The sequence below is a fragment of the Pipistrellus kuhlii genome, unplaced genomic scaffold (assembly GCF_014108245.1).
Source record: "Pipistrellus kuhlii isolate mPipKuh1 unplaced genomic scaffold, mPipKuh1.p scaffold_m20_p_13, whole genome shotgun sequence".
Classification (NCBI taxonomy): Eukaryota; Metazoa; Chordata; class Mammalia; order Chiroptera; family Vespertilionidae; genus Pipistrellus; species Pipistrellus kuhlii.
Window position 1 is genome coordinate 22,534,524 of NW_023425438.1, and position 14,419 is coordinate 22,548,942.

Here is a 14,419-nt window from a genome sequence, read left to right on the forward strand (position 1 = left end):
TATTACTGCTGCTTTAAAAACCTTTGGTTACCAGTAGATGTTAAATGAGTTTTGTTCAAGCTTTTTAGCCAGTCAGGAAATTCTATGCCATAAACATTGTATTTCAGGTGCTGATTAAAACCATGCCCTTGTTTCTCTCTGATTTCTTGTCTTTGCACTGTTACACTGCTTGGTATTCCCTCCACCAGGAACTGCACAGGAGAAGACACTGGCTTTATCAATTCTGCTAGTGGTTGGCATTTCTTTGCAAAATGATTTTCCTATACAAAGGGTTTGGGGTTATTTGTAGATTTAATTTAGTTGTTGTATCTTGGGACCATCATTTTGGTGAAGAGCTGATTATATAATTACAGTCTGACTCTAAATCTATAGCACCACATTTTTTAAGACAAATAAACAAAGTTTCTTTGAATGGTGATTTTAGTCCTCCGCATGGCAAATGTTACCTTAGTAATTAGGTTGTAAGTAAAACAGAACCAGCCTTCGCATTTTAAAAACTGTTTTTGAAAAACAAAAACATATCAAGAGATATATGCAATTATTTTAAAGGTCTCACTGCATAAATGCTTATGAAAGAAAAGGTTGGTTTGGAATCATGACTTACAATCAGAAAAATAAGAGTGAGGTGATATTTTCAAGTGTGTTTGAGGGAGTTATTTTTAAATAATGCTGTCTTGGTTTTCATAAGCCTCAAGCAGAGCCCTAACTTGAAATGCATTCAAGAGAAAAGCTGACAATGTTACCTTCCTTCTTTTCTTTCTTATTGACTTCTAGTCCAGGGCTACAGGTCTGTTATCCTTAGAAAAAGCAAATGTGTGCATATGGGTGGAGAAATGCATTCACCAAAGACTATTTTCTATAGAATCAGCAAGGCTCCATTATCCCCAGCGTGGTAAGCCATCATTTCTGCAGCCATCAAAAATAAATCTATGTTTATGTGTGTAATTTTGGCACCAGAGAGTTTCCAGGAGAGAATGCGGAATCTCTAAGGCCAAGGTTCCTGATGATTATGACCTTTCTTTGTCTTAATAAAACAATAATACTCCCACAAAAATAAAATAATGTCAAGAAATGCTTACCAATATCTCTTGTCAGTGTATTTAGGTGCAGTGTGTTTCACAAATCACTGTACCATTCTCTCTAGGACCCAAAATTTTAAAACTGTATTTGTTGGTCGTATTTACATACATTCATTTCCCTAAGTTGCATGATTTCCTTGCCTAAAATACACTAAAATTTTTGGAAGTATCATAGAAGAGCTTAATCCTCAATGATATTCATTCATTCATTCATTCATTCATTCATTCAATAAAGACAAGTAGATTTCTTACTATACTCCTGACATTCTGCTAAGTTTGGGATAAACAGTGGTTAACAAAACAGATGGCACTGCTCTTATTATGAAGCTTATGTCTCTCGTTATTTCTTTATACATTAAACTTTGTATTAGCATATAAAGTATGCTAAGTGTCAAGAAAGAAAAGAAAAGGGTGTTATAAGAGGCAGTGAGTGATTAAGAAAAGCCTCTTGGAGGAGGTGTAGATGTGAAGAAATCAATCATGAGAGTATGAGTTTTATAGGCAGAGGAAATATTGGCCCCACGGAGGAAACCAACTATGTATAAAGACAGATGCTTTTATGTACAAATGCAGATTCAGATATAAATATATTGACTTCTTATAAAGATAGAGATATGTAAATTATATATGAACATATGTTGGTATTATCTAGAAGGTTTGTCAAAGAGGGATAAAACTAGATTATGAAAGTATGCATAAAAACTACAACATGTCATTTGCAGAAATAAAGCAACTGGAAGTACATTTCTAGAATCTTCCAATCTAAAAATGGGAAATAATTGATAAAACCTAACAGGATGTATCTTGGCACTCATCTGTTTGTTCCTAAGTTCCACTCATCAATGTACTTTATGATATGGAATATATAAATGCTTTCTGAATCAACCGGGACTTGCCACATTTTCCAAAAGTCATTTACTTCTACAATGTCAAAAAATGATTCATCATCACATGCTTACATTTCAAAGCTCATGTTTTATTTCTTTGTGGGGTAGAATGTCTTAGTAAGTTATTTCTCTAGAGAATCCTTTTATCTCAAGATGTAGCAAGTATTCTCTTTAAAAATACTGCTTGAAATCACTTGACTAGTTTTTCAATTACCCTCTTCAAATTAGTTGAAGAAAGAAAAGTTTTCACCTTTAACCTTTTTATCTCCCCAACCACCTGGCAGAGAAAATGAGCAAGGTTCAATGTTTGAGTCCCTTAAAGTCAGTTTCCCAACCACTGAACAAGTCACTTCAAACAACGGCAGAAATTCTTCATCCAATTATTCTTTTGAAAAAACTCAAATAGTCAAAAGTATCCATTTTTCCCCCTGCAATTTAGTCAAGAGTTTTGAAACCAGAAACACAGTGAGTGCCCTATCCAAATAATTCATAAATATTGTGAACTTGAGATAAATGTTTAATGCTAACTTCTCAGGAGCAGTTACCACTGAGGATTTCCTGAGATCATCTCTTCTCATTGTTGACAAGAAGAGCCAGAGGATATTTTGAGGAGGCTTGTGGATTCTGATAAGAGAGTAAAGACAGCCTGAAGGAGAAACATCTGGAGCAAAGTCAAGCTATCAGCCATCCAACAAAAAAACACATGCTCTTGCTCTCTCTCTTCCTCATGTCTCTCTCACACTGGCCTTTCCTTACCATGAATGTACCATGTTCAATCCTATCTGAGGATCTTTGTTGTTCCTTCTCACTGGTTAGCTCTTTCCTGGCTTCCCACTCTCACATAATTAATCCTCTATATTTGGGGACTGGGGGAGGAGAGAACTTGAGAATTCTAGGGTGGAGCTGGTTATTGGATCCGCTGAGCAAGAGTCCAATGTTTATCTGTGAAAATGCCTTTTATGAAACAAAATTTGATTAATGGATACCCAGTGAAGTACAAAAAACACTCACCTAAAAGTCTGTTTTAAGAGGAGCTGAAAAACCAGTGCCATATAGGAAGGCTACATCTTACTTAATTAACAGTACTCTTCAGTGGACCTTGGGTTATCTATGATATATCTTTAATTATTAAATATCACAGCAAGATCAATATGCTGTGATCTCATATTCTACTTACATGCTTCCCCTGCCAAACATGCCAACTCTTTCCAAATGAATACAAATCAAACCTGGGAAGATAAAAATCTACTGAGAAATTAATCACAAATGTCATTCTAAGGCCAAACAGAAGCCACATTTAACTTGTTCACTATTTTGTAATCTCAATGCTAAAGCTCCCCAAATGAGTATGAATATTCAAGAAGGGCTGCATTTTTTTTCAGCAGATGCATCATGATGATGGTGATGGTGATGGTAATGGCGATGATGATGATGATCACAACTAATCTTCTTAAATACTTGTGATGTGCTAGTCAATCCTTCTAAGTAGTTTATGGGTATTAGAATATATTAGAATATGTATCGTTATTTCCATTTATTTGATAAGGAAGCTGAGCCTCAAAAGGTTTGCCCAAATCACATGCCTAATAAGCATCAGAGCTATGATTTGGTCTCAGGCAACCAGGTTCCAGGTTCTAGGCTTCATGTGCTTAAGACCATATTACTGTACCTTTCAGAAAAGGTCCAGGTGCTAAAATGAGTCTGCAGTTTAGACGTGGTTATTACTAAGCCTCTTGGAAAGAGACAGATGCTAACATCTTTGTGTATACCAAGCAATATGTTGATGACTTTTCAAACCTTAATTCCTTCAATCCTCAGAACATGTCTGTTGTTAGCTTATAATCATCATGCTGAGGATGTTTGAATTACAAAGCAAGTCATGTAGTGATTTTTCTGAAGTCACAGAGCTAAAACATCCTGTAGTCACATCAACATAGGAACCAGTACTATCTGGTTCCAGACTAATGTTTTTCAACCACACCATACTGGACCCTTTTCAAAATCCCTTGGAAGTTCAAGAGGCCACAGGAGAGTATTCTAGAGTCTCTGAACCTTTTTAATCATTGTACTAGTATGAGGCTTTGAACACTGACAAAGTTGCTCAAATCGGGTAGGCAGAACTCAGCAATTCTTCTTTCATAGGCATTAAGTTAGTATTCAGTATTTAGTAGGCTAAAACTTTATCACTACTAGGGCCAGAGTAAATTTTCTCGTACTTCAGGAGCCTAGGGAACAGAAATGGAGGCATAATATCCTTTAGGTTTAATTATAATTCGGTGTGTCTGCAAATCCTCAGAGACTCTATAACACATGTGTCAAACACAAGGCCCGCGGGCCAAATCCGTCCCGCCAGGCCTTGCAATGTGGCCCGCACCGCGCTGTCATCACTGCACTCCGCTGCGTTTCCATCACAATGACAGTTTATGACTGTTCAGTAAACCATTCGGCCCGAGATTTAGGCTGGATTTTAGATTTTGGCCCCTTCTCTGATTGAGTTCGACACCCCTACTCTATAATGAAGGAGCCCTTATAGAAAAGGTTTTTGTCTTTCACCTCCCTTTGTCTGAATCTCTGTTTTAATCTAGTATCTATTTCCCATACAGCTACAGATTTCTTTAAATCATTTTTAGTATTTGTTGTTATTTTGGAAAGATGTTTCTCAAACTTCCAACAAATCCAAAAGAATATCCATCATACTGAGAAAGTAGTCTCCCAATAGGGATAAACCTAATATTTAAAAATAAATATTAAAACTTTTCATCAGATCAAGTCTTCCAAAGGTCAAATTCAATAATCAAGAAAACATAGACCTGAATTTTGTAACCAGCTTGGTTGCTTTAAAAAAAAAAGATTTTTATAGAGTACTTTGATATAAAGCCTTTTAAATGGTCTCAGAAAAGGATGAAACAAACCATCATTAACTATATTTTATATCAAATAATAAAAATAATTTAATGGTAGAGTATCTAAAACTTTAAATATTAACTGACCCAATCGAAATATTTTTTATTGCAATTTTTCAACTTTTTTAGTTTCCTCTCTAGGTCAGGGATGGGAACCTGCAGCCCACAGACCAGTTAAAGCCCATGAAATAATCTGATCTGGCCCTGCCAAGGCATTAGGGGTAAGTTAATTAAGTGTTTGATCAAATACAGCAGCTAATTTTTAAGCTGATAATTTTGTATGCCCCCCAAATGATGTTATAAATATCCAAATGGCCCTTGGCAGCAAAAAGATTCTCCACCTCTGCTCTAGGTCATGATGATAAATGTTTACATTAGTCTAATTTCTTCTTCTATCTCATTTAGCCCCTCTCTTAAAAATGTGGCCATTCAGATGCTTTTAATACTCTCCTTACATGAATGTTTATGGACTATTTTTATTTATAAATAAAAATTCTTAAAATGGCTTCATTCTGATCTTAGTCTTTTGAAATCAGCTTCTCAATCATTGCTATCTTTTTTTTTCTCCATAAGACTGTAAGCATGGATCTAGTTTTTAATGATACCATTTTTATTTTGTGCTAATTTCATGCAAGATAGCACCCAAGAATGCCAGCTTTGGGAAAATGCTTTATGCTAGAAATCTTAAATAACCCATGCTGTTCCGAAAAATGAACAAAAAAATAGAATTCTTTCTCCTCAAGCAAAGCGCATACTTTTGATTTTGACAAAAAGAGAAGAATATTTAATACATTCTCTGACTGCACTCCAATTTACAACTAACAAGGACAATCTATGATTTATTCTCAAAATTCAACAATTATACTTAATGATAATTGAGTAAGAGATGTGGGAACCATTTAAGTTTGAACCGAGATGCAACAAATGTGAACCCAGCACAACTGGTTTAGTGACATTAAGCTTTTCATTAGCTTTCCTAGTCAAAATTAAGTTATTCCATATTACTTTGAAAAAAATGCAATTTCCTGCTTTAATGAACTCTATCAGCCTTTTTGCTATTACATTTTATACCCCCAAAATTCCATAAGAAATTATGAAAATATTTTTAAGACAGATGTATAAATGTGTCTTATAAATTTAAGTGCTTTCTTAGCATTTTACTTTATTTTTGTTTTTAATGAATGCTGATTCAATACTGGCTTAAAACATCAAAATGTCCAATCTACATTATAAGAGCTGAACTATTCCAGCACATTTTCCTAACAAATGACTCTACTGACATGAACACAGATTGCTAAAATGCACTGGTTATAGAAAATGTATGATTATTGGTTCAAAAGTAGACAACACTCAAGTTCTCCAAATAAATACACACACAAAGTAAGAGGGAGTCAATGGCGACACCAAAATTAACCTCTCAACCTCCAAACGTTCATCTTTGCTGTCTTCCACCCACACAGTGGCTGAGTGTTTCAGGAATACTAACAAGCTCTGGCTGGTGTGTTCGGTGGTTAGAGCGTTGGTCTGTGCACTGAAGGGGCAAGTACCTGCAGGTTCACTCCTTGCCCCAAGTCTTGGTGTTTTTTAGGAGGCAACCAATTGATATGTCTCTCTCACATATGGATGTTGCTCCCTTCCTCCCTGAATCCCTCCCTTCTTTCTTTCTACTATCTCTGAAAAGCAATGGGAAAAATATCCTCAGGTGAGGATTAACAACAACAATAAAATACTGTTGAATTTATCCATTCCTGAAACATATCTTAATTTTAATACAGTTTATTTTTTGGAAGAGTGTGTATTATTTCTGACTTTCTACGTGCCCCTCCCCCCCCCCCCCCCCCCCCCCCCCCCCCCCCCCCCCCCCCCCCCCCCCCCCCCCCCCGCCTTTCATTCTCTTGCTAGTGAAAACTCTCCTAGAAATGTAAATGGTGTCATACTGTCCTTCAGTTTACCCAGCTGAAAGTTATATAAGGTATATTTCTCATTCATTACTAGCCATCTATAAAATTATTAAAGAGACTACCAAGAGCTTTACAAAGTTATTACTATTTAGCTTCTTGCTATAATAAAAATTATTATATCACAAATATTGCCACATAGTGCATTCTAGCATATTTTTTTCTTACCCACATAGTAAAATAAACATGTCAGACAAATTGTCATTTTCTTTAAAAAAGAAGACAAAATACTTATTCATCAATCTTCCTAGCTATATTCATACATTGTTACAGAGCTGTAACTGATAAACAAGTAAAGAAATAACTGAAACTGATAAACTAGAACAGAAATAACTGAGGAAAATGCCAGTATAAAAGGCTTTGTGAACATAGTTTGTGCTTTAGTTATTAGTAATGTTGATTATAATATTAACAGTAAATTTTAATTGTCAGTTAATATTCCCTATTTCCCCAATTTATCTTTTTTAATATAGCTCCAAACACAGTTCTGATCTGTCATGGCCACAAAATGAATATTTACTGAATATTGATTAAATCCTCATCAATACTGAGAGGCAGATATTATTATTACCTTCATTTTATGAATGAGGAAACTGAGGCATAAAAATGGTTAGTCAGTTTGCCTAAAGTCACTCTGCTAATCAGTTGAAGAAGTAGGCATTGAATCTAGAACTCTTTATTTTAGTCACTACTATGCTCTATTGAATTTGGGGGAAAATTCCTAGAAATAGGTCACTACCAGTGAAGAAATATGTTTTAAAGTATAAAAATTGCTAGCCAACTACTTATCTTAACTTCATAAAATTAGAACTTTCATATACAAAAGCCAGTGAAATGCAGCACCCACACATATACATAGGTTCCAAATCCATAAGCCATTTTATGTTATCACTAGAGGCCTTGTGCATGAAATTTGTGCACTGGTGAGGGGGGGAGGGGTCCATCAGCCCTACCTGTGCTCTCTCGCAGTCTGGGACTTCTTGGGGGATGTCTGCCTACTGGCTTAGGCCCACTCCTGGGAGCAGGCCTAAGCCAGCAGTCAGACATTCCTCTTGCAGTCCAGGACCCCTTGCTCCTTACCACCCACCTGTTCACTATACCTTACCACTTGGCTTGCTGCTCCTTAGAGCTGCTGTGGAGGTAGGAGAGTCTCCTGTCACTGCCACTATGTTCACCAGCTGTGAACCTGGCTCTGGCTGAGCAGCACTCCTGTGGGAGCACACTGACAACCAGGGGGCAGCTCCTGCGTTGAGTGTCTGCCCCCTGGTGGTCAGTGCACATCATAGCAACTGGTTGCTCCACTGTTCAGTCAATTCACATATTAGGCTTTTATTATATAGGATTATTACAATTGACATAATTGACATACTCCTTACATATATTCAATTGTATCTAAATGCATAACCTACTATGATAAAGGTGTAGTGCCATTTATTATATGTCAGCTCCTATGTGACACAGTACATAATACCTAATTTAATCTTTATGACTTTGAAAAAACATTTATTTTGATCACTTAACAGATGAGAAAATGTTGCCCAGATTTACACTAAATGTAAACCCAGAACTCTCAAGTGTGGTGGTACTTTCTTATTTCAGATGCCATGTATGACAAAGACTGCTGAGATGTTTCAAAATTAGGCTATCTATTAACATGGATCATTACACCAAATGAAGAAAAACAACTTAAATCATTAAGATAGATTCTATAAAGATATTTTGTACATCCAATACCATTCTCAAATCTTATGAAATTCACTTGGTATAGCAGAAATAGAAAAATATTTTTCAGCATAATAAAATCACATCTCAAATAACTGGGAACAACATGCCTAACACTAACAGCATCCTCATTCAGGTAAGAATTTCTTTTTGGATTAGCACCCATATATTTTAGATTTGTTTTAGAGATGTCAATCATTGCAGTATGATAAGAAATGAAAATAGTTTAAATCATTGGGGGAAAAAGGAAAACACTCACACACTGAGTGCCACTAAACTGAAACTACACTGTTGGATAAAATACAGGCATTTTAAATGACATAAAGATGTCAATTTTCAGAAAACTTTTCTAGAAATCAGACAGTCAAATATAAATGCATACATTATCACAAGGCATAGGAAAAGACATTTGGTAAAATACCTTAGAACAGAAGAAAAATAAAACACGAGTTTAATGTAACGGAGTCTCCTTTTAATTATCAGTATCCTAAATATAACACTGTCAACATCCTTTCTGTCTCATTTTATTTCCAGAACTTAGGACTTTGATTGACTCCCATTAATATCATATTTTATTTCACCCTATTTGCTCAGATTACTTAAAACTTTAAATTGCAAACAACTATTTATTTTGGATACCTGTGAATATAGGAAATTTATATAGTAGGATTTCCTTTGGTCCATTATATTAGTGTTTTATGATGTACCAGGAAGCAACAGGTGAATGAAATGACAAGGTCTTTGCCAAAAATTCAATGATACTGAATACAAACACTGAATATTAAAATCACAAAAATTTGGGCATTGGAAAAAGGTCTGAGGCCCAAACTCTCTCTCCATTCAGGAAACAGTTCTAAAATATCTCAGCAAAGGGCACTTACACTTTTGAAACCTTACAGTGATATTGCTATTTCTCAAAGGAGGCTGTTCATTTTTTAAAATCCTTTTGAACTAAAGATCTCCTCTCTGGCACGTGTCTGCAGTATGAACCAATACAATGTGTAATCTGTACCTTTTTCCCATATGACAACCTTTCACCTGTTTGAAAACTGTTTTCCAGTCTACTTTTCTTCCACCCTCTTCTCCCGGGGAATCATTTTCTCCTTTGTAACTATTAACCATGCAGAGTAGCTTTTCTAACCATTCACCCCTCAGATATTCAATTTGCTGACAAACTTCAATTTTAAAGGACCTTAACACAATACATTGGCTTAACTGTAATACATAGGATGGGTACTAAACAGTGCGCCACTTCCCTTAATTAAGGCATTAGTCTTCCATCAATATTGTCCGGCTGTGTTAATGGCCACACTCATTAGCTACAAATCTGAGCTTTTAGTAAACTAAAGTCCCTAGACCTTTGCACACTATTCATTAGCAAGCTATCGTCTATGTATGTATTCTCTTGGCTTTGAAAATGCAATTATAGGACTGTAACCACCCCCTCCAGTTCACCTGGGCTTTCTGTTTTTACTCAAACATTTTCTTCACCCATAATAGGTCCCTCCAGCTCTACTATCTGAAAACAGGAACTCTCTTGTTTATCTGGGGCTTCATCTTCCTCAATTCCATATTACCCTTCCTAGTGCAACATTCTAAATGATGGGGAAGATAACATCTCAACAGGAGTCAAACCACACAGCTTTCTCTTCTCATCCGTCATTATATTGTCTCACTTAAGCAGATACCTCCCTTGTCCACCATTTTTTCAGAAAACAAAACAAACTTACATTACACAAGACTGCTTATTCTACTTTAGCTTTGATGAGTGCATAGTTACTGGTTCAAAGTAAAATCAATCTCTCTCTCTCTCTCTCTCTCTCTCTCTCTCTCTCTCTCTCTGTCATCAACATGATCAGCAGCATTTTTGGTTTTACAAGCATTTTTTAAAATACACTTTTAAAATACTTGAGTTGTGAACTCTTCCTATGAAGACAGAATCCAGAGAGGATTGAAGAGCTTTGCCAAGGCTTTGACAGGCAGTGTAGAACTCAAGGTCAAATGTGCCTGAGTGATTGGGGAGGGGGGGAAAGGTGGGGGGAAGAAGGTGGCCCAGTCCCATGTGAACTCAGCCATGGTTTCTTTTAGTAAAATCCTATATAATAAAAGGCTAATATGCAAATAGACCAAACAGTGGAACAACCAAACAACTGGCCGCTATGACATATGCTGACCACCAGAGGGCACATGCAGAACATGGTGGGTTTTGGCCACAGTGTGATGGTAGAGCAAGTGAGTGGGGGGCGCCAGACCAAGCAAGGTATTGGTCACTGTTATCGGGGCGAGCCTCTAATGGAAACTGAAAATTCTTTGCTCTCACACCTCACAGTCATGCCCAACACACCTGCTGCTGGTCCTGCTCTTACCCGCTGCTAACACCTGGTGCTGGTCCCAATCGCTCGATGCCATCAGTAGGTGTGAGCAGCAGCTGCTGGTCCTGATCACCCCTGAGGGCTTCTCTACTTCCTCCTGCTCCTGATGGGTGATTGGGGCAGCAGCTGCCACTCGCACCTGCTGCTGGTACCGGCTCCAATGGCTCCATGCCATCAGTGGGTGTGAGCAGGGTCAGCGCTATTATCAAGTGGGATCTGCAGCAGCAGGAGTGAGGCTGCCAGCAGACAGGATACAGGGGAAGGGGGGGGGGGGGGGGGGGGGGGGGGGGGAGAAGGTGGTCATGGTGGGAGGGGCCAGGTGGGGTTGTGGAGGATGGGCCGAGACCCGCCCCTGTGCTCACCGTTGCCTCACTGCCCATAGTTCCTTTCAAGGTGCACAAATTCATGCACTGAGAATAAAAATCACATCTACCTCAGAAATTGAGTAAGGATTACATAATATTTTATTTTTAAAAGTATTTAAAATACTGCCTAGGTCAATGTATATTATCAATAAATATAATCTATTATTATCATATTATTAATTGTACTTTCCTAGATATAAAATGATCATTAAAAAAAAAACAGAAATTAGTAGGTTCTTTGTTTTAGGAACATAAGACAGTCAGGTGCCTATACCATTTCTGTTGCCAATATCCGCAATGCGTTTCCTCCCTCATTGCTCACTTCTCCAAACATCCCAACCCTACCACTCCTTTGAAGGCAAGTCCAAATTCTATCTCTTCCAAAGGTCTTCCCTGAGTCTTCCTGAAGTATTCACTACCTTTGAACCTGTTTCTGGCCCTGAAAGGATCTTAAAGGTATGCAACTTTTGCAATTCATCCCTAAAACCCATGATCTGGCAAGAGCTTAATAAATATCTGTTAGCTGAGTCAATAACTTTCCGCCCCAAGCCATAATTATTTTTTTCTGATCTTGTACATTCTCATTATGTATAAATATTTACCATGCACAGTGATGATTTGTGCATATGATTCTTCTGCCCTATGACTTTATCAAGCTTTTGAGTCCATCTATACTAAGTTGAGCTTTGGCTGTTAAACAATGCCTCAACACTCAAAATAGTTTTGAATAAAATAGCATCTGTTTTTCACTACTGATGGTGGTTTTATTTGTCTATGGAAGTAAAATATGAACATCCCCATGCCCCACCTCCAAAAAAGATTACCCATTAAGGCTCTGTCTGAGATATCTATTTTACAATTAAAAACGACATATCTGATAAACCAATTTCGCCCAAAATATGCAATAAACTGTTAAAATACATCAATATGAAAACAAACTACCAGATTAAAAAAATATACCAAAGACTTACACAAACACCTACCTCACCAAAGAAGATATACAGATGCCAAATAAGCATATAAGACGTGAAACATCGTATGTCACTAGGGTATTGCAAATTAAAAGAACGATGAGATGCCACTACACATTTAATAGAATAACAAAACCCCACCAACACCTACAGCAGCAGATCCTGCCAGTAATGTGGAGCCACAGGAGTGCTGGTCATGCTAGTGGGAGTGTGAAGTGGACAGTCACTTTGGTAGACAGTTTGACAGCTTCTTACAAAACTAAGCATAGTCTTACCACATAACCCAGCCATTTGCTGTTTGGTACTTAACCAAATAAACTGAAAATGTATGTTCCTACAAAAAAAGAAAACTACACACAGATGTTTGTAGTAGCTCTGTAACTGCCAGAGCTTAGAAACAACCAGTCTTCTTCAGGAGGTGAAGAGATAAACTGTGGTCCACCAAGACAATGAAATATTACTCAGTGCTAAAAAGAAATAAGCTATCGAGCGATAAAGGACATGGAAGAACCTTAAATTCCCATTAGTGAGTGATAGAAATCAATCAGAAAAACTGCATAGTGTGTTATTCCAAGGATAGCACACTTCAAAGATTAAAGTATGGAGACAATAAGAGGATCAATGGTTGCCGGAAGTTGGGAGTGAGGGGAAGATAAATAGGCAGAACATGGAGGACTTTTAAGGCAGTGCAACTACTTTGAGTGATATTATAGTAGTGGATACATGCCATTATACATTTGTCAAACCCCAATAGAACATACATCACCAAGAGTCAACCCCAATGTAAAGGCTATATGGGGTATATTTGTACCTTCCATTCAATTTTGCTGTGAACTTAAAACTTTTCTACAAAATAAAGTCTATTACACACACACAAACATATATGCTGATTTCAAAAATAAAAGCACAGTAGATCATAAGAGAAACACATTTCTCAGGGTACCCAGGAGTTCATTCAAGCTGAGAGAATAGCAACAAGAGTCAATATTCCTTGAGGACTCACACTCATCTTGGCATGGTCACCTCAGTCTATGCGTATTTTCTCATTTAATCCCCACAACCACCCAGTAAAGTCAGTGCCGTTATCACCTCCATTTTGTTTATGGCCTGAGACGTATGGTCAATAACTTTCTCAGGCTCACACAACTAGTGTGGGAAATAAGCAAGATATAGAATCCAGCTTGTCTTTGTGCACAGGCTGGGGTTAGTCACTCCCTTATTCTATCTGCAAAAAAACTCAGGCGGAGAAACACAACAGAAGGAGCAAACCAGGTGGAAAAAGTCAGATTTGTTTCTGGAAATATAGTCTGTGACAGTTGTATACCTCATTTATTTTTATTTAATGTATCTTCAAAATAGCTATTGCATTACCAATATGAATAGAGGCAATAGTCGTTTTGTTACATTAGGATTGTGTGTGTGTGTGTGTGTGTGTGTGTGTGTGTGTGTGTTAATGTCCACTTTATGAGCAGTATGTCTTATTAAGAAGGCTTAATAAGAAGAAATAATTTTACAGGGTCAATGTTGGGGCTAAGCAATTACATTCGCTATCTTTTTAATACTAGTAGGAACTTTTTTTTTTTTTTTTTGCCTAATTGATTTTTTGAACCTTTTCAAAGGTGTCTGAAGACAAAGCTTGAAATGTCCTGAGACTGACTTTTTAACACAAGGCAAATGCATTGCAGACGGAAGGAATAATTCCTTGCACCACTTGCTGGGGTACTGTAAAAAGCTAACAATTTTTGTTGATCTTCCACTGGCCTGAATACAGCAATTGAAGTTTATTGGAAAGATTTATGACACGATATTGCAGGCTCTAATAAATGAATTTGGGATGCTGGGAAAACTCACAGAAGTTAAAGTTATTACCTGAACCTCATAGGGGCAATTAGAAACGCAACCTAAGTGTGGAGCCAGCAGAAAGAAGCACAATAAATTATTAATTAAAGGCTTTGTCTATGTTTGGAGAAGAAGGTGGTAAAAAAAAATGCATTGAAAAGGAATCATCATATATTCAAATGTGAAAGTCAAAGATTAGACTTAGAAAGCATTTTCCAAACAATCTAGAGATTTTGATGGGGTCAAATCACTACTGAAAAAGGACACTCAGAGGGATTCCCAAAAGAATCTACCCAAATTGCTTTGCATATCTAAAAGAGGAG

At 37.0% G+C, this 14,419-nt stretch overlaps 1 protein-coding gene and 1 long non-coding RNA gene across 33 annotated transcripts in view; both read right to left on the reverse strand.

Annotated features, from left to right (window-relative positions):
- Positions 1-14,419, reverse strand: part of NRXN1 (neurexin 1) — a 973,616-nt gene that overhangs the window by 150,193 nt on the left and 809,004 nt on the right. The gene's annotated exons all lie outside the window — the stretch shown is intronic.
- On the reverse strand, positions 5,026-11,295 carry LOC118717351. Its single transcript, XR_004987437.2, has 3 exons — positions 11,284-11,295; positions 10,190-10,195; positions 5,026-5,215 (listed from the first exon to the last, which is right to left on the reverse strand). It is a non-coding gene; the product is annotated as an uncharacterized LOC118717351 (long non-coding RNA).